Consider the following 22,732-nt stretch of genomic DNA (forward strand, 5'->3'; position numbering starts at 1 on the left):
ACCCACCCACTCTGTGCCCTATATAAACCATTAAAATCTCCTGATGATTGAGGGAACCCCTCATGAAACAGTTCTGTAGAGATGAAGTAGTCTTGTGATTTTTTCCCCACACATACATATATATATATATATATATATATATATATATATATATATATATATATATATATACACATACATATATATATATATATATATATATATATATATATATATATACACATACATATATATATATATATATATATATATATATATATATATATATATACACATACATATATATATATATATATATATATATATATATATATATATATATATATATATATGTATATATATATAAAAGATGTCCAATAATGGCTTGTTATTGTCCAACTCTTAATTACCGATACCGATATATATACAGTCGTGGAATTAACACAATATTATGCCTAACTTTGTTGTGACGCCCTGCTGGATGCATTAAAGGTAACGAGGTTTTCCAAAATAAACCAACTCAAGTTATGGAAAAAAAAATGCCAACATGGCACTGCCATATTTATTATTGAAGTCACAAAGTGATTTCTAATGTATTTACTTGCTCTTATGCTACCTGAACTCACTATGTTCTCTGCTGGCTGTACATATCCTACTAAATAAGACCTACACTGTTTCAATGTCCACATTTCTCTGTTGATGCAATTGTTGATGACTGAAGTTCTGATATCAACCAAAGCTCCTCATCCCACCCCCCGGATTGTAAATAATGTAAATAATTCAATGTACATACTATGATGATTAACTTGTGTGATGACTGTATTATGTTGATAGTATATATTTGTACCATGAATTGATTAACGTGGACCCCGACTTAAACAAGTTGAAAAACTTATTGGGGTGTTACCATTTAGTGGTCAATTGTACGGAATATGTACTGAACTGTGCAATCTACTAATAAAAGTTTCAATCAAATTCAAAAGAACAGCTTGGAATTTGGGACATGCTCTCTCTGAGAGAGCATGAGGAGGCTGAGGTGGGCGGTGTTGGGGGCGGGAGGGGTTGTGGGTAGGGGATAGCGGGGGGGTGTATATTGTAGCGTCCTGGAACAGTTAGGGCTGCAAGGGGTTCTGGGTATTTGTTCAGTTGTGTTTATGTTGTGTTACGGTGCGGATGTTCTCCCGAAATGGGTTTGTCATTATTGTTTAGTGTGGGTTCACAATGCTGTGCATATTTGCAACAGTGTTAAAGTTGTTTATACGGCCACCCTCAGTGTGATTTGTATGGCTGTTGAGTAAGTATGTATGCATTTACTTGTGTAAGTGTGAAAAAGCCGTTGATATTGTGTGATTTGGCCGGCACGCAAAGGAAGTGCCTTTAAGGTTTATTGCTGCTCTTTACTTCTCCCTACGTCCGTGTACACAGCAGTTTTTAAAAAGTCCGATACCGATAATTTCTGATATTACATTTTAAAGCATTTTTCGGTCGATAATATCGGCGGTCCGATATTATCAGACATATCTGTCTGATAACATAATCGCTCTACCCACTACAACATGCCGCCCCCTTATCATCCCTACAAGCCTGTTTCGCAAGTCTCGCAGATTTTATGACAATAGGTAAACCTAAGAAACAAGGCTTGTAGGGATTATTTAGTCTTTTTTTTCCCTGACCTAACGTGTGCGTATATATATATATATATATATATATATATATATATGTATGTATATATATATATATATATATATATACATATATATATATATATATATATATATATATATATATACACACACATTAAGTAATGTACAGTGAATACATTTGGAGGTTTCACATTACTATAATGACATTGACTATATCCTGATAACAAAACTATAATTATCTTTATTTTCAGCAGACTTGTTTAATCTAAATGGACAATGTTTGGAAGGGGAAATATAAAATCATGCTAGATATAGTGACAGCTCGGTACTGAAAACTATTTTTTTTTTTCTTCTTTCAGAAATCCATCATGAAATTCATACGGAGACTTGCATGATAATGAAGCACATTTATTAACATGTACTGTCCCCTGAAGTCATATGACAATGAAATGGATGACTGCTTGGTTCTTGCATGGATGTTTTCAGCCGCTGCAGAGAGGAGGGTGGACCTGGTAGAACTGGTCGGCATGGATGAACTCACATTTAGACACTTTTAGATAAAGACGTCGCAACAATAGGAAGTTTGATGTGAGCCTCGCAGTTTGCAGGCTTTTCCTGATACTACAACTAACCATTTTGTTTGTGAAAGTCGTTTATTTTTCTACCATATGCATCCGAAAAATCTAAAAAAAGGTTATTAATGGAAATAATATGTATGTCTTATTTGGGTTGGTTTTCATGCGACTTTCGGGTTAATAAACAAACAGATGGATGCTTTGAAATAAGAGTTTCAGTCAGGACTCTGTGCAGGCCAGTCAAGTTCATCCACACCAGGCGCTGTCATCCATGCCCTTATGGACCTTGCTTTGTGCACTGGTGCACAGTCATGTTGGAAAAGGAAGGGTACTGCTCCAAACTATTCCCACAAGGTTGGGATTATGGAATTGTTTTGGCATCCTGGAGCATTCAAAGTTCCTTTCACTGGAACAAAGGGGCCAAGCCCAATTCCTGAAAAACAGCCCCACACCATAATTCCTCATCCACCAAATTTCACACTCGGCACAATGCAATCAGAAATGTACCACCCTGCTGGCAACCTCCAAACCCAGACTGGTCCATCAGATTGCCAGATGGAAAAGCGTGATTCATCAGTCCGGAGAAGGCATCTCCACTGCTCTATTGTCCAGTGGCGACATGCTTTAAACAACTGCATCTCACGCTATGCATTGGACTTGATGATGTATGGCTTAGATTCAGCTGCCCGGCCATGGAAACCCATTCCATGGAGCTCTTTGCGTACTGTACGAGGGCTAATTGGAAGGTCACATGACGTTTGGATCTCTGTGTTAACTGAGTGTGCAGAAAGTGGGCGACCTCTTTGCACTATGCAGTTCAAGTGGGTTGTATAAACAGGATGTGAGCTTAGGGGGCGCCACTCTTCCAAAATGGCCATGCTCATGTGTACAGGGAGTGATGTCTTCAAAATGGCAGCCCCTTAAGGCCTCCAGCGGTACACAAACTGAATGAATGAATGAGAAAAATGAAAAAAAAAAATTAATAAATCTAAGCCTGGGCCCCTGGAAAGAGGGTCCATACTGAGGCCAAGGGGAAAAAAACTCATAGACATAGAATACACACATATGTGTAAGAGAGAAACATCAAAGAACACAAAGGACATTAAATAAATTAAAAGAGCAGAGCTGATGCAAACAGCCACTTCTACACACAGCTACAAAAGTAAAACAAAAAACAACAACATATAAACTGTGGTGGCCTCTGCGGTGTTTCATGCCATCGTCTGCTGTGGTGGACGGGGAGCATGGCCAGAGACAGGAGCAGACCCAACAAAGCAACCAAGAGATCCGACTCCACCCTCGGCCGCCCACCAACTCTACGCCAGTGTCCAGTCTGTATGGATGAGCGAGGATACGTCAAAGTTAAAGTACCAATGATTGTCACACACACACTAGGTGTGATGAGATTATCCTCTGCATTCGACCCATCACCCTCACCCCCTGGGAGGTGACAGGAGCAGACCCAACAAAGCAACCAAGAGATCAGACTCCACCCTCCGCTGCATACCAACTTTCGGCCAGTGTCCAGTCCGCATGGATGAGCAAGGATACGTCCAATGAGTTACAGTTAAAGTACCAATGATTGTCACACACACACTAGGTGTGATGAGATTATCCTCTGCATACGACTCATCACCCTCACCCCCTGGGAGGTGACAGGAGCTGACCCAACAAAGCAATCAAGAGATCCGACTCCACCCCTCGGCCGCCCACCAACTCTGCGCCAGTGTCCAGTCAAAGCATGGATGAGCGAGGATTCGTCCAATAAGTTACAGTTAAAGTACCAATGATTGTCACACACACACTAGGTGTGGTGAGATTATTCTCTGCATTTAAACCCATCACCCTCAACCTTTGGGAGGTGACAGGAGCAAACCCAACAAAGCAACCAAGAGATCAGACTCCACCCTCGGCTGCATACCAACTTTCGGCCAGTCTGCAGTCCGCATGGATGAGCGAGTATACGTCCAATGAGTTACAGTTAAAGTACCAATGATTGTCACACACACGCTATGTGTCATGAGATTATCCTCTGCATACGACCCATCACCCTCACCCCTTGGGAGGTGACAGGAGTGGACCCAACAAAGCAACCAAGAGATCCGACTCCACCCTCGGCTGCATACCAACTTTCGGCCAGTGTCCAGTCAAAGCATGGATGAGCGAGGATACGTCCAATGAGTTACAGTTAAAGTACCAATGATTGTCACACACACGCTAGGTGTGATGAGATTATTCTCTGCATACAATCCATCACCCTTACCCCCTGGGAGGTGACAGGAGCAGACCCAACAAAGCAAGCAAGAGCTCCGACGCCACCCCTCGGCCGCCCACCAACTCTGCGCCAGTGTCCAGTCAAAGCATGGATGAGCGAGGATACGTCCAATAAGTTAAAGTAAAAGTACCAATGATTGTCACACACACACTAGGTGTGGTGAGATTATCCTCTGCATTCGACCCATCACCCTCACCCCTTGGGAGGTGACAGGAGTGGACCCAACAAAGCAACCAAGAGATCCGACTCCACCCTCGGCTGCATACCAACTTTTGGCCAGTGTCCAGTCCACATGGATGAGCGAGGATACGTCCAATGAGTTACAGTTAAAGTACCAATGATGGTCACACACACACTAGGTGTGATGAGATTATCCTCTGCATACGACCCATCACCCTCACCCCCTGGGAGGTGACAGGAGCAGACCCAACAAAGCAAGCAAGAGCTCCGACGCCACCCCTCGGCCGCCCACCAACTCTGCGCCAGTGTCCAGTCAAAGCATGGATGAGCGAGGATACGTCCAATAAGTTAAAGTAAAAGTACCAATGATTGTCACACACACACTAGGTGTGGTGAGATTATCCTCTGCATTCGACCCATCACCCTCACCCCTTGGGAGGTGACAGGAGTGGACCCAACAAAGCAACCAAGAGATCAGACTCCACCCTCGGCTGCATACCAACTTTCGGCCAGTCTGCAGTCCGCATGGATGAGCGAGTATACGTCCAATGAGTTACAGTTAAAGTACCAATGATTGTCACACACACGCTATGTGTCATGAGATTATCCTCTGCATAGGACCCATCACCCTCACCCCTTGGGAGGTGACAGGAGTGGACCCAACAAAGCAACCAAGAGATCCGACTCCACCCTCGGCTGCATACCAACTTTCGGCCAGTGTCCAGTCAAAGCATGGATGAGCGAGGATACGTCCAATGAGTTACAGTTAAAGTACCAATGATTGTCACACACACGCTAGGTGTGATGAGATTATTCTCTGCATACAATCCATCACCCTTACCCCCTGGGAGGTGACAGGAGCAGACCCAACAAAGCAAGCAAGAGCTCCGACGCCACCCCTCGGCCGCCCACCAACTCTGCGCCAGTGTCCAGTCAAAGCATGGATGAGCGAGGATACGTCCAATAAGTTAAAGTAAAAGTACCAATGATTGTCACACACACACTAGGTGTGGTGAGATTATCCTCTGCATTCGACCCATCACCCTCACCCCTTGGGAGGTGACAGGAGTGGACCCAACAAAGCAACCAAGAGATCCGACTCCACCCTCGGCTGCATACCAACTTTCGGCCAGTGTCCAGTCCACATGGATGAGCGAGGATACGTCCAATGAGTTACAGTTAAAGTACCAATGATGGTCACACACACACTAGGTGTGATGAGATTATCCTCTGCATACGACCCATCACCCTCACCCCCTGGGAGGTGACAGGAGCAGACCCTACAAAGCAACCAAGAGATCCAACTCCACCCCTCGGCCGCCCACCAACTCTGCGGCAGTGTCCAGTCAAAGCATGGATGAGCGAGGATTCGTCCAATAAATTACAGTAAAAGTACCAATGATTGTCACACACACACACACTAGGTGTGGTGAGATTATTCTCTGCATTTAACCCCATCGCCCTCAACCCCTGGGAGGTGACAGGAGCGGACCCAACAAAGCAACCAAGAGATCAGACTCCACCCTCGGCTGCATACCAACTTTCGGCCAGTGTCCAGCTCGTATGGATGAGCAAGGATACGTCCAATGAGTTACAGTAAAAGTACCAATGATTGTCACACACACACTAGGTGTGGTGAGATTATTCTCTGCATTTAAACCCATCACCCTCAACCCCTGGGAGGTGACAGGAGCAAACCCAACAAAGCAACCAAGAGATCCGACTCCACCCTCGGCTGCCCACTAAATCTATGCCAGTGTCCAGTCTGTATGGATGAGCGAGGATACGTCAAAGTTAAAGTACCAATGATTGTCACACACACACTAGGTGTGGTGAGATTATCCTCTGCATACGACCCATCACCCTCACCCCCTGGGAGGTGACAGGAGCAGACCCAACAAAGCAACTGCGGTGTTTCATGCCATCGTCTGCTGTGGTGAACGGGGAGCATGGCCAGAGACAGGAGCAGACCCAACAAAGCAACCAAGAGATCCGACTCCACCCTCGGCTGCATACCAACTTTCGGCCAGTGTCCAGTCCGCATGGATGAGCGAGGATACGTCCAATGAGTTACAGTAAAAGTACCAATGATTGTCACACACACACACTAGGTGTGATGAGATTATCCTCTGCATATCACCCATCACCCTCACCCCCTGGGAGGTGACAGGAGCAGACCCAACAAAGCAACCAAGAGATCAGACTCCACCCTCGGCTGCATACCAACTTTCGGCCAGTGTCCAGCTCGTATGGATGAGCAAGGATACGTCCAATGAGTTACAGTAAAAGTACCAATGATTGTCACACACACACTAGGTGTGGTGAGATTATTCTCTGCATTTAAACCCATCACCCTCAACCCCTGGGAGGTGACAGGAGCAAGCCCAACAAAGCAACCAAGAGATCCGACTCCACCCTCGGCTGCCACCTAAATCTATGCCAGTGTCCAGTCTGTATGGATGAGCGAGGATACGTCAAAGTTAAAGTACCAATGATTGTCACACACACACTAGGTGTGGTGAGATTATCCTCTGCATACGACCCATCACCCTCACCCCCTGGGAGGTGACAGGAGCAGACCCAACAAAGCAACTGCGGTGTTTCATGCCATCGTCTGCTGTGGTGAACGGGGAGCATGGCCAGAGACAGGAGCAGACCCAACAAAGCAACCAAGAGATCCGACTCCACCCTCGGCTGCATACCAACTTTCGGCCAGTGTCCAGTCCGCATGGATGAGCGAGGATACGTCCAATGAGTTACAGTAAAAGTACCAATGATTGTCACACACACACACTAGGTGTGATGAGATTATCCTCTGCATATCACCCATCACCCTCACCCCCTGGGAGGTGACAGGAGCAGACCCAACAAAGCAACCAAGAGATCAGACTCCACCCTCGGCTGCATACCAACTTTCGGCCAGTGTCCAGTCCACATGGATGAGCGAGGATACGTCCAATGAGTTACAGTTAAAGTACCAATGATTGTCACACACACACTAGGTGTGATGAGATTATCCTCTGCATACGACCCATCACCCTCACCCCCTGGGAGGTGACAGGAGCTGACCCAACAAAGCAACCAAGAGATCCGACTCCACCCCTCGGCCGCCCACCAACTCTGCGCCAGTGTCCAGTCAAAGCATGGATGAGCGAGGATTCGTCCAATAAATTACAGTAAAAGTACCAATGATTGTCACACACACACGCTAGGTGTGGTGAGATTATTCTCTGCATTTAACCCCATCACCCTCAACCCCTGGGAGGTGACAGGAGCGGACCCAACAAAGCAACCAAGAGATCAGACTCCACCCTCGGCTGCATACCAACTTTCGGCCAGTGTCCAGCTCGTATGGATGAGCAAGGATACGTCCAATGAGTTACAGTAAAAGTACCAATGATTGTCACACACACACTAGGTGTGATGAGATTATCCTCTGCATTCGACCCATCACCCTCACCCCTTGGGAGGTGACAGGAGTGGACCCAACAAAGCAACCAAGAGATCCGACTCCACCCTCGGCTGCATACCAACTTTCGGCCAGTGTCCAGTCCACATGGATGAGCGAGGATACGTCCAATGAGTTACAGTTAAAGTACCAATGATGGTCACACACACACTAGGTGTGATGAGATTATCCTCTGCATACGACCCATCACCCTCACCCCCTGGGAGGTGACAGGAGCAGACCCTACAAAGCAACCAAGAGATCCAACTCCACCCCTCGGCCGCCCACCAACTCTGCGGCAGTGTCCAGTCAAAGCATGGATGAGCGAGGATTCGTCCAATAAATTACAGTAAAAGTACCAATGATTGTCACACACACACACTAGGTGTGGTGAGATTATTCTCTGCATTTAACCCCATCACCCTCAACCCCTGGGAGGTGACAGGAGCGGACCCAACAAAGCAACCAAGAGATCAGACTCCACCCTCGGCTGCATACCAACTTTCGGCCAGTGTCCAGCTCGTATGGATGAGCAAGGATACGTCCAATGAGTTACAGTAAAAGTACCAATGATTGTCACACACACACTAGGTGTGGTGAGATTATTCTCTGCATTTAAACCCATCACCCTCAACCCCTGGGAGGTGACAGGAGCAAACCCAACAAAGCAACCAAGAGATCCGACTCCACCCTCGGCTGCCCACTAAATCTATGCCAGTGTCCAGTCTGTATGGATGAGCGAGGATACGTCAAAGTTAAAGTACCAATGATTGTCACACACACACTAGGTGTGGTGAGATTATCCTCTGCATACGACCCATCACCCTCACCCCCTGGGAGGTGACAGGAGCAGACCCAACAAAGCAACTGCGGTGTTTCATGCCATCGTCTGCTGTGGTGAACGGGGAGCATGGCCAGAGACAGGAGCAGACCCAACAAAGCAACCAAGAGATCCGACTCCACCCTCGGCTGCATACCAACTTTCGGCCAGTGTCCAGTCCGCATGGATGAGCGAGGATACGTCCAATGAGTTACAGTAAAAGTACCAATGATTGTCACACACACACACTAGGTGTGATGAGATTATCCTCTGCATATCACCCATCACCCTCACCCCCTGGGAGGTGACAGGAGCAGACCCAACAAAGCAACCAAGAGATCAGACTCCACCCTCGGCTGCATACCAACTTTCGGCCAGTGTCCAGTCCACATGGATGAGCGAGGATACGTCCAATGAGTTACAGTTAAAGTACCAATGATTGTCACACACACACTAGGTGTGATGAGATTATCCTCTGCATACGACCCATCACCCTCACCCCCTGGGAGGTGACAGGAGCTGACCCAACAAAGCAACCAAGAGATCCGACTCCACCCCTCGGCCGCCCACCAACTCTGCGCCAGTGTCCAGTCAAAGCATGGATGAGCGAGGATTCGTCCAATAAATTACAGTAAAAGTACCAATGATTGTCACACACACACGCTAGGTGTGGTGAGATTATTCTCTGCATTTAACCCCATCACCCTCAACCCCTGGGAGGTGACAGGAGCGGACCCAACAAAGCAACCAAGAGATCAGACTCCACCCTCGGCTGCATACCAACTTTCGGCCAGTGTCCAGCTCGTATGGATGAGCAAGGATACGTCCAATGAGTTACAGTAAAAGTACCAATGATTGTCACACACACACTAGGTGTGATGAGATTATCCTCTGCATTCGACCCATCACCCTCACCCCTTGGGAGGTGACAGGAGTGGACCCAACAAAGCAACCAAGAGATCCGACTCCACCCTCGGCTGCATACCAACTTTCGGCCAGTGTCCAGTCCACATGGATGAGCGAGGATACGTCCAATGAGTTACAGTTAAAGTACCAATGATGGTCACACACACACTAGGTGTGATGAGATTATCCTCTGCATACGACCCATCACCCTCACCCCCTGGGAGGTGACAGGAGCAGACCCTACAAAGCAACCAAGAGATCCAACTCCACCCCTTGGCCGCCCACCAACTCTGCGCCAGTGTCCAGTCAAAGCATGGATGAGCGAGGATTCGTCCAATAAGTTACAGTTAAAGTACCAATGATTGTCACACACACACACTAGGTGTGGTGAGATTATTCTCTGCATTTAAACCCATCACCCTCAACCTTTGGGAGGTGACAGGAGCAAACCCAACAAAGCAACCAAGAGATCAGACTCCACCCTCGGCTGCATACCAACTTTCGGCCAGTCTGCAGTCCGCATGGATGAGCGAGGATACGTCCAATGAGTTACAGTTAAAGTACCAATGATTGTCACACACACGCTATGTGTCATGAGATTATCCTCTGCATACGACCCATCACCCTCACCCCTTGGGAGGTGATAGGAGCAGACCCAACAAAGCAACCAAGAGATCCGACTCCACCCTCGGCTGCATACCAACTTTCGGCCAGTGTCCAGTCCACATGGATGAGCGAGGATACGTCCAATGAGTTACAGTTAAAGTACCAATGATTGTCACACACACGCTAGGTGTGATGAGATTATCCTCTGCATACGACCCATCACCCTCACCCCCTGGGAGGTGACAGGAGCAGACCCTACAAAGCAACCAAGAGATCCAACTCCACCCCTCGGCCGCCCACCAACTCTGCGGCAGTGTCCAGTCAAAGCATGGATGAGCGAGGATTCGTCCAATAAATTACAGTAAAAGTACCAATGATTGTCACACACACACACTAGGTGTGGTGAGATTATTCTCTGCATTTAACCCCATCACCCTCAACCCCTGGGAGGTGACAGGAGCGGACCCAACAAAGCAACCAAGAGATCAGACTCCACCCTCGGCTGCATACCAACTTTCGGCCAGTGTCCAGCTCGTATGGATGAGCAAGGATACGTCCAATGAGTTACAGTAAAAGTACCAATGATTGTCACACACACACTAGGTGTGGTGAGATTATTCTCTGCATTTAAACCCATCACCCTCAACTCCTGGGAGGTGACAGGAGCAAACCCAACAAAGCAACCAAGAGATCCGACTCCACCCTCGGCTGCCCACTAAATCTATGCCAGTGTCCAGTCTGTATGGATGAGCGAGGATACGTCAAAGTTAAAGTACCAATGATTGTCACACACACACTAGGTGTGATGAGATTATCCTCTGCATACGACCCATCACCCTCACCCCCTGGGAGGTGACAGGAGCAGACCCAACAAAGCAACTGCGGTGTTTCATGCCATCGTCTGCTGTGGTGAACGGGGAGCATGGCCAGAGACAGGAGCCGACCCTACAAAGCAACCAAGAGCTCTGACTCCACCCTCGGCCGCCCACCAACTCTGCGCCAGTGTCCAGTCAAAGCATGGATGAGCGAGGATTCGTCCAATGAGTTACAGTTAAAGTACCAATGATTGTCACACACACACTAGGTGTGATGAGATTATCCACTGCATACAACCCATCACCCTCACCCCCTGGGAGGTGACAGGAGCAGACCCAACAAAGCAACCAAGAGCTCCGACGCCACCCTCGGTGGAGTGAAAGCACCCCTTGTGGTTACCATTAAATTCTCTAATGTCAGCCATTATCCATACCGCTGGTCGCAGACCCTCTGGCTGTATATTTGCTTGGCTCGTCCAATAATGAACGGATGCTCTCCGAATTCCTTCTCCCTCCTTATCAAAAAGTGTGACTTACAAACCATGAGGGAGAGCCAAGAAGTTCCGACTTAAAGATGCAACGGAAGTTATAAGATTGCAGTCAAGTATGCATAGAAATGTGCAGAGTGAAAGCGGTGGAACAAAGTAACTGTGTTTTCCTGCATGAACTTCCTTCCTGACATTGCAGCTGTCACAGTGCAGGGAATGATGGCGGCTTTTAACCAATGGAATATGTATGGCCCCCTCAATATTCCCCTCATCATGAATATTACAGTGCATATTTGAATAGCGCGGCAAAGATTTGGGACAATAAGTATCCGAATGTTGATGCGTTTGGTTTGACTCTCAACAGTCAGATCTCCAAACTGGCCGTGAGCGAGCCACACCATTTCTCATCAGCCGCCTCGGCAGCCGACTCGCTCGCGGAGGACTCCGATATCTACACAACGCCACGGAGAAATTGGATTACAAACAGGTAAATGCTTCATTTTTTCTCCGCGGCTGACACTTATCCGGCGAATTCCTGGTCCCCGTGGTCATATTGCTTTATTTAGCCGCCTGTGTTCATTCGTCACTCGGGGGCGGGGGAGGCACTGACATGTTTGCCTTGAATGACTGAATGCCTGACTGAGATTTGTACTTGTTTTCTTTACAAAAAAAAAAAAAAAAAAAAAATGGGCAAAGTGCAGAAAATTTCAGTTGTGAAATTGTCACACATGGGCAAGTGTAACATAACAAATACACAACAGCTTTGTATTATTTGAATATATCACTGGTGTCCAAAGTGCGACCAGCTTCATATTGTCCCTCAAAAACTTTCTACGGACAAAATAAAAAAATGTCCGGGATTAATACATTACACACAAAAAAAAAAATAATAATAACAAGAAGAAAATGGAAGTGACCCTATACTGTAGAGAAGTGAATCTCATGATTCAATTAATCATTTATCACATTTGTGGTGACAAGTCAGTTCAGAAATGAGTCTTGATTCAAACCCATTTTTACAACACATAATTTGGAATGAAAATGATTATATAACCCAGGTGCAGTGTTGTCCCAATACCAATATTTTAGTACCGGTACAAAAATTATTTCGATACTCTTTGGTACTTTTCTAATCAAAGGGTAGCACAAAAAAATGGCATTATTGACATCCACTTGAGAGGATGGTGGCATCGGAAAACCAAGTTGGGAGGATGGTGGCATCGGAAAAACCAAGTTAGGAGAATGGTGGCGTTGGCAAACCCGTTTGAAAGAATGGTGGTGTCGGAAAACCCAGTTGGGAGGATGGTGAAATCAGAAAACAAAACTGGGAGGATGGTGGCATCGGAAAACCAAGTAGGGAGGATGGTGGCATCGGATAAAGCAAGTTGGGAGGATGGTGGCGTCTGAAAACCAAGTTGGGAGGATGGTGAAATCAGAAAACAAAATTGGGAGGATGGTGGCATCGGATAAACCAAGTTGGGAGGATGGTGGCGTCAGAAAAAACAAGTTGGGATGATGGTGGCATCTGAATCCAATCCAATCCAATCCACTTTATTTATATAGCACATTTAAACAACAATAACGTTTCCAAAGTGCTGCACAGCCATGTTAAAAACAATATTATGCTCCACCAATGACTGAACAAAACAAAAAATGAATAAAAATAAAACCAATAAAAACAATATAAAAACAAATATGATTAAAAACTATTTTAATCATAAAACCAATTTGGGAGGATGGTGAAATCAGAAAACAAAATTGGGAGGATGGTGGCATCGGAAAACCAAGTATGGAGGATGGTGGCATCGGATAAACCAAGTTAGGAGGATGGTGGCATCAGAAAACCAAGTTGGGAGGATGGTGGCATCGGAAAACAAAGTAGGGAGGATGGTGGCATTGGATAAATCAAGTTGGGAGAATGGTGGCACCAGATAAACCAAGTTGGGAGGATGGTGTCTTTAGAAAAACAAAGTTGGGAGCATGGTGGCATCAGAAAAACCAAGTTGGGAGGATGGTGGCCTTGGAAAACCAAGTTGGGAGGATGGTGGCGTCAGAAAAACCAAGTTGGGAGGATGGTGGCATCAGAAAACCAAGTAGGGAGGATGGTGGCGTCAGAAAAACCAAGTTGGGAGGATGGTGGCCTTGGAAAACCAAGTTGGGAGGATGGTGGCGTCAGAAAAACCAAGTTGGGAGGATGGTGGCGTCAGAAAAACCAAGTTGGGAGGATGGTGGCCTTGGAAAACCAAGTTGGGAGGATGGTGATGTCAGAAAAACCAAGTTGGGAGGATGGTGGCATCGGAAAAAACAAGTTGGGAGGATGGTTGCGTCGGATAACCAATTTGGGAGGATGCTGGTGTCGGAAAACCAAGTTGGGAGGATGGTGGCGTCGGATAACCAAGTTGGGAGTATGGTGGCGTCAGAAAAAACAAGTTGGGAGGATGGTGGCATCAGAAAAAACAAGTTGGGAGGATGGTGGCATCAGAAAAAACAAGTTGGGAGGATGGTGGCATCAGATAAACCAAGTTGGGAGGATGGTGGCATCAGATAAACCAAGTTGGGAGGATGGTGGCATAGGAAAAAACAAGTTGGCAGGATGGTGGCGTCGGATAGCCAAGTTGGGAGGGTGGGGGTGTCAGAGAAACCAAGTTGGGAGGATGGTGGCATCAGAAAACCAAGTAGGGAGGATGGCGGCATCGGATAAACCGAGTTTGGAGGATGGTGGCATCGGATAAACCAAGTTGGGAGGATGGTGGTGTCAGAGAAACCAAGTTGGGAGGATGGTGGCGTCAGAAAAACCTAGTTGGGAGGATAGTGGCGTTGGATAACCAAGTTGGGAGGATGGTGGCTTCAGAAAACCAAGTTGGGAGGATGGCGGCATCGGATAAACGAAATTGGGAGGATTGTGGCATCAGAAAAACCAAGTTGGGAGGATGGTGGCATCAGAAAAATCTAGTTGAGAGGATGGTGGCGTCGGATAACCAAGTTAGAAGGTTGTTGGCGTCGGAAAAACCAAGTTGAGAGGACGGTGGTGTTGACAAACCCACTTCAAAGAATGGTGGGGTCAGAAAACCAAGTTGGGAGGATGGTGGCGTCGGTAAACCAAGTTGGGAGGATGGTGGCGTCGGGAAACCAAGTTGGGAGGATGGTGGCGTCGGGAAACCAAGAAGTTGGGAGGATGGTGGCGTCGGTACACTAAGTTGGGAGGATGGTGGCGTCGGGAAACCAAGTTGGGAGGATGGTGGTGTCGGGAAACCCACTTGAGAGCATGGTGTCATCAAATGTGGGGACAGGTTTAAATAGCCTTCTAACACCAGGTGAGATAACTGGTACCAACAAGCCACAGGTGAGGAGGGAAGCGCTCAGAAAGAGATGAAAGAATGCAAACAAAACAGAAAGTGGAACCAAAATAAGGGCGCAAAACAGGAAGTCAACCGAAAAAAACACCTGAAAGACACTCTTAAACTAAACAAAGATGATGAAACGGGTCATGACACAAGAGGAGCTTTTATAACCTGTTTTGAAAATGTTTTATTATAATTGATATACCAGGTAATATCTTCCGAGAGTCGTGTTGAATCGAGAATCCTGAGATGCACAATGAATCCCACTTCTAAAGTTTGGCCATCCTTCGATTAAATGGACTATGTTCAAACATTCAAACTTTGTCACATACCTTTCCTTTTTTCTATCCTGTGTGGTCTGTCAGGCTTGCCCCTGACAGTTTGTCTATGTTTTAGTTTTTCCCTCTGCATTTGTCTTTGTTTCATCTGTGTGTGTGTGTAGTGTTTCCTGTCAGCGCTCTTATTTATTTATGTTTCCTGTGTTTCTCCCTGGGCGCTGTTTCCCTGGCCACACCTGGTGTCAATCAGCCCACACCTATTTGTACCTGCTTTGTTCCTCCAGTCAGTGCTGGATTATTGTCATGTATTGTCGCTTCTGTCGTGTCGTGTCTTTGCAGCTATATTTCATTAGATGTTTGTAGCTTACCGTTTTTTGTTCCCTGCTTCCAGTTTGTTTTCATTCTACAAGTACGACTTCTGTTTTCCTGCTCGCTAGCCGCTAGCTTCCACGCTAGGCCCTTTTGTGTTTGCTAGCCTCCATGCTAAGCTCCTTTTGTTTTCTAGCTCCCATGCTAGCTCCCTTAGTTTGTTATCCGCCTCGTGCGCGCTTTTGGTTGTACCCCTTTGGTTTTTTTTTGTTGTAGTATTTTTTTTAAATTAAATCATGTTTTCTCACTCCATGCCTGCCCCCATCTCTGCATCTTGGGGTTCGTCATCAACACACTTTGACACGGTCCAACATTCTCTTTCATAATATTTTAATAAAAAGATGCATGCGATGGACTAATAAAAAAAACAAGCTGTGGACCACAAACGACCCCCTGACCATACTTTACACACCCATGGCGTAATCTGTGTCCCCCCCCCCCCCCCCCGCCCTCCCCTTTACCTGTGAAGTGCTGCAGATGTCAAGCTGAAATGTCACCGCTTTCTGTTGCTTTTCACCACATTTGAAGAATCTCATTATCCCTGGCTTGTGTTTTCTTTTGGTGTCTTATTTTTTCTCCCCCACCCCCCCCCCCCCCATCTACGTGAACATCGCAAGGTCCTGGAGGTGAGTAGGAGAGAAGACCAATTAGCGGGATTGCGAGAGGGATGAGCTTGACAGTCAAATGTAGGCTACGATGTACTCAAAATCTATATTACAGGAAATCAAAATCAAGCCACCTCCTCAATTAGACAGTAGGTGGTTCGTGCTCACGGAATAAATGGAAATACAAACATGATGAGGTATCTAAAAAAATGAGGTAAACATTTTTTAAAAATCACACGTCATTATCTGCATTTGAAAATGAGGGAAATTTACCGTAAAATGGGGAAAAAATTAATTGATGCACACCAACGGAATTTCGGAGGATTGCTGGTGAAAAGGCCTAACTTCTTGCTAGTGTTGTCCCGATATTTTTTGGTACTTTTCTAAATAAAGGGGATCACAAAAAATGGCATAATTAGCTTTATTCAAACAAAAAATCTTTGGGTACATTAAATATATGTTTGTATTATAATTAAGTCCTTAGATAAAATAGTGAACATACAAGACAACTTGTCTTTTAGTAGTAAGTAAACAAACAAAGGCTCTTAATTTAGCTGCCGACATATTGTGTCATTTTCCATTGTATTATTTTGCCGAAATTTTTAAGGACAAGCGGTAGAAAATAATGATTAATCTCCCTGTTTATTTACTGTTAAAATCTGCTTACTTTCTTTTTTAACATGTTCTCTCTACACTTCTGTTACAATGTAATAATCACTTATTCTTCTGTTGTTTGATACTTTACATTAGTTTTGGATGATTCCACAAATTTGGGTATCAATCCGATACCAAGGAGCTACAGGATCGTACATTGGTAATATTCAAAGTCCTCATGTGTCCAGGGATGTATTTCCTGTGTTTATAAACATGATATATATTTAAAAGAAATGAAAGAAGGTGTTGTGATGCCAAAAAATATCGACGTAATCATAGTAGTATGGACTAGATACATTCCTGTACTTGGTATCATTACAGTGGATGTTAGGTACCCTTCTGTGACAGTCTCTTGCCGTTATCGTGCGGGTTCAATGGACCACCCAGGAAGGACATGCTTTTGAGCAGGTTTGACTTCTCTATTTTGCAATAAATCTGTCTGCAGCTCGGATCCCTTCTCTGCTCCTCCCTCCACTGCTCGGTCACGGTCCGCTCTTTCAGCCGCCGTCGTCCTTGTCTATGGCTCTCTGTTCCTCTTGCTTCTCATGCGCTGCTGTGGTTTTTTTCTCCTCCTTCTGCCCCGATTTCTCCTCCTTCTCCCCTTGTATACAGCAAGAGGAGATGTGTTAATCGTTTCCCGGTATGTGAGCCACACACCTGAATTAGATTGCGGCGGCGTCCCTCCCGGCACGCTCCACCGCATTCTCCGCCTCCTTGCCCCCATCTTGGGCAGGGCTCCAGCGCGCCCCGCCCCGCCAGCTCCACCTTTTCACACCTTCTTTTATATATATATATATATATATATATATATATATATATATATATGTATATATATATATATGTAGGTGTGGGAAAAATCACAAGACTACTTCATCTCTACAGAACTGTTTCATGAGGGGTTTCCTCAATAATCTGTAGATATATATATATATATATATATATATATATATATATATATATATATATATATATATATATATATATATATATATATATATATATATATATTTCAGACTGACAAACAGTTTCTGGCTAGCCAACCAGACATAGTGGGTGTGGACAAAGAGCAGAAAAGTGTGGCGGCGATAGAAGAAGGAACACGAGAAACTTGAGAAGTACCAGGGCGGTTTAGCTCCGTTGGTAAAGTGTCCGTGCCAGCAACTTGAGGGTTGCAGGTTCGATTCCCGCTTCCGTCATCCTAGTCACTGCCGTTGTGTCCTTGGGCAAGACACTTTACCCACCTGCTCCCAGTGCCACCCACACTGGTTTGAATGTAACTTAGAGATTGGGTTTTACTATGTAAAGCGCTTTGAGTCACTAGAGAAAAAAAACTATAAAATATTTGAAAAAAATTCCCCAAGGGTTGAAAGGTTTACCATGAATTAATAAACGTGGACCACGATTTAAACAAGTTGAAAAACGTATTCGGGTGTTACCATTTTGTAGTCAATTGTACGGAATATGTACTGTAAGTTTCAATCAATCAATTTCAATCAAACAACTGCTAGAACCAATACGGAAGGTCAAGAGTAGGGTGGTCCCCGTGGTAGTGGAGGGCGCTCGGAGCAGTATCCCCCAAAACTGGGAGAGTGGCTCCCACAGAACCCGGAAACAACATCTGAAGTGTCAGTCCAGAAAAGCGCAGTCCTAGGAACAGCCAAGATACTGCGCAGAACCCTTAAATTCCCAGGCCTCTGGTAGAGGACCCGAGCTTGAGGATGACAGATACCACCCCACCGGGTGAGAAGGAGATTTTTGAAAGGTTTTAGTACATATATATATAAATATATATATAAAATATCGCCATAATCGTAGTAGTATTGACTAAATACGCTGCTGTACTTGGTATCATTACAGTGGATGTTAGCTGTAGATTAATAGAAATATGGTGCAACCCCCCCCCCTCCCCCCCCCCCCCCCCCCCCTCCCCCCCCCCCCCCCCCCCCCCCCCCCACCTCAGCACCCCATCATCATAAACACACAAACAGTTCCAACAGTTGACACTTTTAAATACCTGGGCCTAACCTTGGACAATAAACTCAGCTTTGATCAGCACACCACGGACATTCAAAAAAAAGTCAACCAAGACTATCAGTCATCCATAAACTTAAAGGACTATAAGTTGTACCTCACCTCCTGTTATTACTGGGTTCTTCCGAGGATGTCGTAGTCATAATGGTTTGTACAGTCTTTTGAGACATTTGTGACTGAGGGCTATATAAATAAGCACCAGGGTGTACCCCACCTTCCGCCCGATTGTAGCTGAGATAGGCGCCAGTGCCCCCCGCATCCCCAAAAGGGAATAAGCGGTATAAAATGGATGGATGGATGATTGATTGATTGATTACTGTACCAAAGCATCGTTCAACCCATCCTTATGTACTGTTCCACATGTTTTTTTCAGTATGCTTTCTCTAACCAACCGGACCAAACTCACACACATTCCAACATAGCAGCTAAAATCATCGACTTACCCACACTCAACATTTCAGATCTAAACCACAGGTCCAACATTCGACTGGCAAACACACAATAGTCCAGGATATGACTCACCCACTACACCAATACATCACCCTACTACCATCAGGGCGCAGGTACAGAACTATCAAGTTCCGGAGGGCCCGCCTCGAGAAAAGCCTTATCCCTGCAGCTATAGCCGCCCTAAAGCAGGCCTGGCCGACCTGTCTGACAAGCCTGTAAATGTGGTGGTCATGAATGATGTATTTTGTTGTTTTTGTTTGTGATGTGTAATGTCTACATGTTTAAATGTAGGGCAGTGAAAATGAATTTCCCCAACGGGGACCAATAAATAGAAATCTAATCTTTTTTGTTGTTGTAAAAATGAAAATATACAGTATGCTTGTCAATATGACTTATGATTTTAAAGCAAGATATCCATAAGCAAAAAAAAAAACAAAATCATAATCGCATGGGCAATTTTGTGACAGTATAAATAAGCAATTATGTATATGTATATTTAGTAATATAAGCAGCCCTAACTGTGATGTGACCCTCAATGAAAGCAAGTTGGAATGCAGGTTTCTTATGGTAATGTTTGCTGGGTGTTGCCAAGCATCGATCGTTTTTATTGTTTTGTTTTTTTAAATAAAAGTTCAAATCTGGCAAAAATACTGGTTTGATATAAAGTGTGTGTGTGTTCTTGTATTTCTACCCTTCTTGAGACATTAACAAGGAAAAGTACTGTGCTTATGAGGACCATATGTTTATGAAGCTAGTTAACTAGGTCTTAATATTTTTTTAAATGCAAATATAATCTTTTTATCTCACATTTTGGGCATGTGTGTGTGTTCTTGTATTTCTACTCTTCCTGAGACATCAAAAGGAAAAGTTTCGTCCATATGAGGACCGAATGTTTATGCAGCTATTTAACTAGTTTTTAGTATTTAAAAAAAATGCAAATCTCGTTGTTTTATCTCAAATTTTTTCGCAAATGTGTGTGTGAGTGTTATTTCTACCCTTCTTGAGACATCAACAAGTAAAAGTACCATCCATACGAGGCCCTTATGTCCATGCAGCTAGTTAACTAGTTTTTATTATTTTTTTATGCAAATCTAGTATTTTTCTCTCACATTTTGACATGTGTGTGTGTGTGCATGTGTGTATATGTGTGTTCATGTATTTCTTTCTTTCTTGAGACATCAACAAGGAAAAGTACCGTCCATACGAGGACCGTATGTCTATGCAGCTAGTTAACTAGTTTTTAGTATTTAAATAAAGAGCAAATCTAATCGTTTTATCTCCAATTTTGAGCAAGTGTGTGAGTGTGTTTGTGTGTGTGTGTTCTTGTGTTTCTACTTTTCCTGAGACATCAACAAGGAAAAGTACCGTCCATATGAGGACCGTATGTCTATGCAGCTAGTTAACTAGTTTTTAGTATTTAAAAACAAATGCAAATCTAGTAATTTTATCTCACATTTTGACGTGTGTGTGTGTGTGTGTGTGTTTGTGTGTGCACGTGTGTGTTTTCTATTATTTCTACCCTTTCTGAGACATCAACAAGGAAAAGTTACGTCCATATGAGGACTGTATGTTTATGCAGCTGGTTACTTAGTTTTTAGTATTTAAATAAAAAGCAAATCTAGTCGTTGTATCTCACATTTTGAGCAAGTATGTGTGTGTGTGTGTGTTTGTGTGTGTTCTTGTGTTTCTACTTTTCCTGAGACATCAACAAGGAAAAGTACCCCCTATATGAGGACCGTATGTTTATGCAGCTGGTTAACTAGTTTTCAATATATTTTTTTAATGCAAATCTAGTATTTTTATCTCACATTTTAAGTATGTGTGTGCATGTGTCTGTGTGTGTTTGTTTTCTTGTATTTCTATCCTTCCTGAGACATCAACAAGGAAAAGTTTCGTCCATATGAGGACCATATGTTTATGCAGCTATTTAACTAGTTTTTAGTATTTTTAAAAAATGCAAAACTACTCGTTTTATCTCACATTTTGAGCAAACGTGTGTGTGAGTGTGTGCGTGTGTGTATGTGCGTGTTCTTGTATTTTTACCCTGCTTGAGACAGAAACAAGGAAAAGTTTCGTCCATATGAGGACCGTATGTTTATGCAGCTATTTAACTAGTTTTTAGTATTTTGAAAAATGCATATCTAGTAGTTTTATCTCACATTTTGAGCAAATGTGTGTGTGCATGTTCTTGTATTTCTACCCTTCTTGAGACATCAACAAGGAAAAGTACCGTCCATATGAGGACCGGTGAACAAGTTAGGACATAAATCATGGTTCCCAAAGAATTGCTATGGTATGAAAAGGGTAGGATTAAATAAGCTCTGCTTCTTCTTACTCCTTTTCGGACGTGCTGTAATGAAACAACCTGAATTGTGTGATGCATTACATTGTATTGTGTATATGTTCCACATAAACTGAAACTGATTTTCTAGATATACAAATCTTAATTCAGGATTGCATGTCTATGCAGCTAGTTAATTCGTTTTTAGTATTTTTTAATGCAAATCTAGTCTTTTTATCTCACATTGTGACGCATGCTTGTGTGCGCGTGAGTGTGTGTGTGTGCGTGTGTGTGTGTGCGTGTGTGTATGTTCTTGTATTTATACCCTTCTTGAGGCATCAACAACAAAAAGTACCATCCATATGAGGCCCGTATGTCCATGCAGCTAGTTAACTAGTTTTTTTTTTTTTTTTATGCAAATCAAGTATTTTTTATCTCACATTTTGACGCGTGTATGTGCGTGTGTGTTCATGTATTTCTTTCTTTCTTGAGACATCAACAAGGAAAAGTTTCGTCCATATGAGGACCGTATGATTATGGAGCTAGTTAACTAGTTTTTAGTATTTAAAAAAAAATGCAAATCTAGTAATTTCATCTCACATTTTGACATGTGTGTGTGTGTGTGTGCACGTGTGTGTGTTCTATGATTTCTACCCTTCCTGAGAAATCAGCAAGGAAAAGTTCCGTCCATATGAGGACCGTATGTTTATGCAGCGAGTTACATAGTTTTTAGTATTGAAATAAAAAGCAAATCTAGTCGTTTTATCTCACATTTTGAGCAAGTGTGTGTTTGTGTGTGTGTTTGTGTGTGTGTGTTCTTGTGTTTCTACTTTTCCTGAGACATCAACAAGGAAAAGTACCGTCCATATGAAGACCGTATGTTTATGCAAGCTAGTTAACTAGTTTTTAATATATTATTTTAAATGCATATCTAGTATTTTTGTTTTACATTTTAAGTATGTGTGTGCATGTGTCTGTGTGTGTGTGT

The 22,732-nt window shown here is 44.2% G+C and overlaps 1 protein-coding gene across 4 annotated transcripts in view; it reads right to left on the reverse strand.

Annotated features, from left to right (window-relative positions):
• Positions 1-22,732, reverse strand: part of nr4a2a (nuclear receptor subfamily 4, group A, member 2a) — a 460,443-nt gene that overhangs the window by 27,078 nt on the left and 410,633 nt on the right. Inside the window, exon 6 of one of the 4 annotated variants that reach the window (XR_009802874.1) lies at positions 16,300-17,583. The exons of the other annotated variants lie outside the window; for them this stretch is intronic. The gene's annotated coding sequence lies outside the window, so the exon portion shown is untranslated. Of the gene's footprint in view, positions 1-16,299; positions 17,584-22,732 lie in introns of those variants that run through there. 4 annotated transcript variants of the gene reach the window in all.

The sequence above is a fragment of the Nerophis ophidion genome, linkage group LG19, assembly GCF_033978795.1.
Source record: "Nerophis ophidion isolate RoL-2023_Sa linkage group LG19, RoL_Noph_v1.0, whole genome shotgun sequence".
In the NCBI taxonomy this organism is placed as follows: domain Eukaryota; kingdom Metazoa; phylum Chordata; class Actinopteri; order Syngnathiformes; family Syngnathidae; genus Nerophis; species Nerophis ophidion.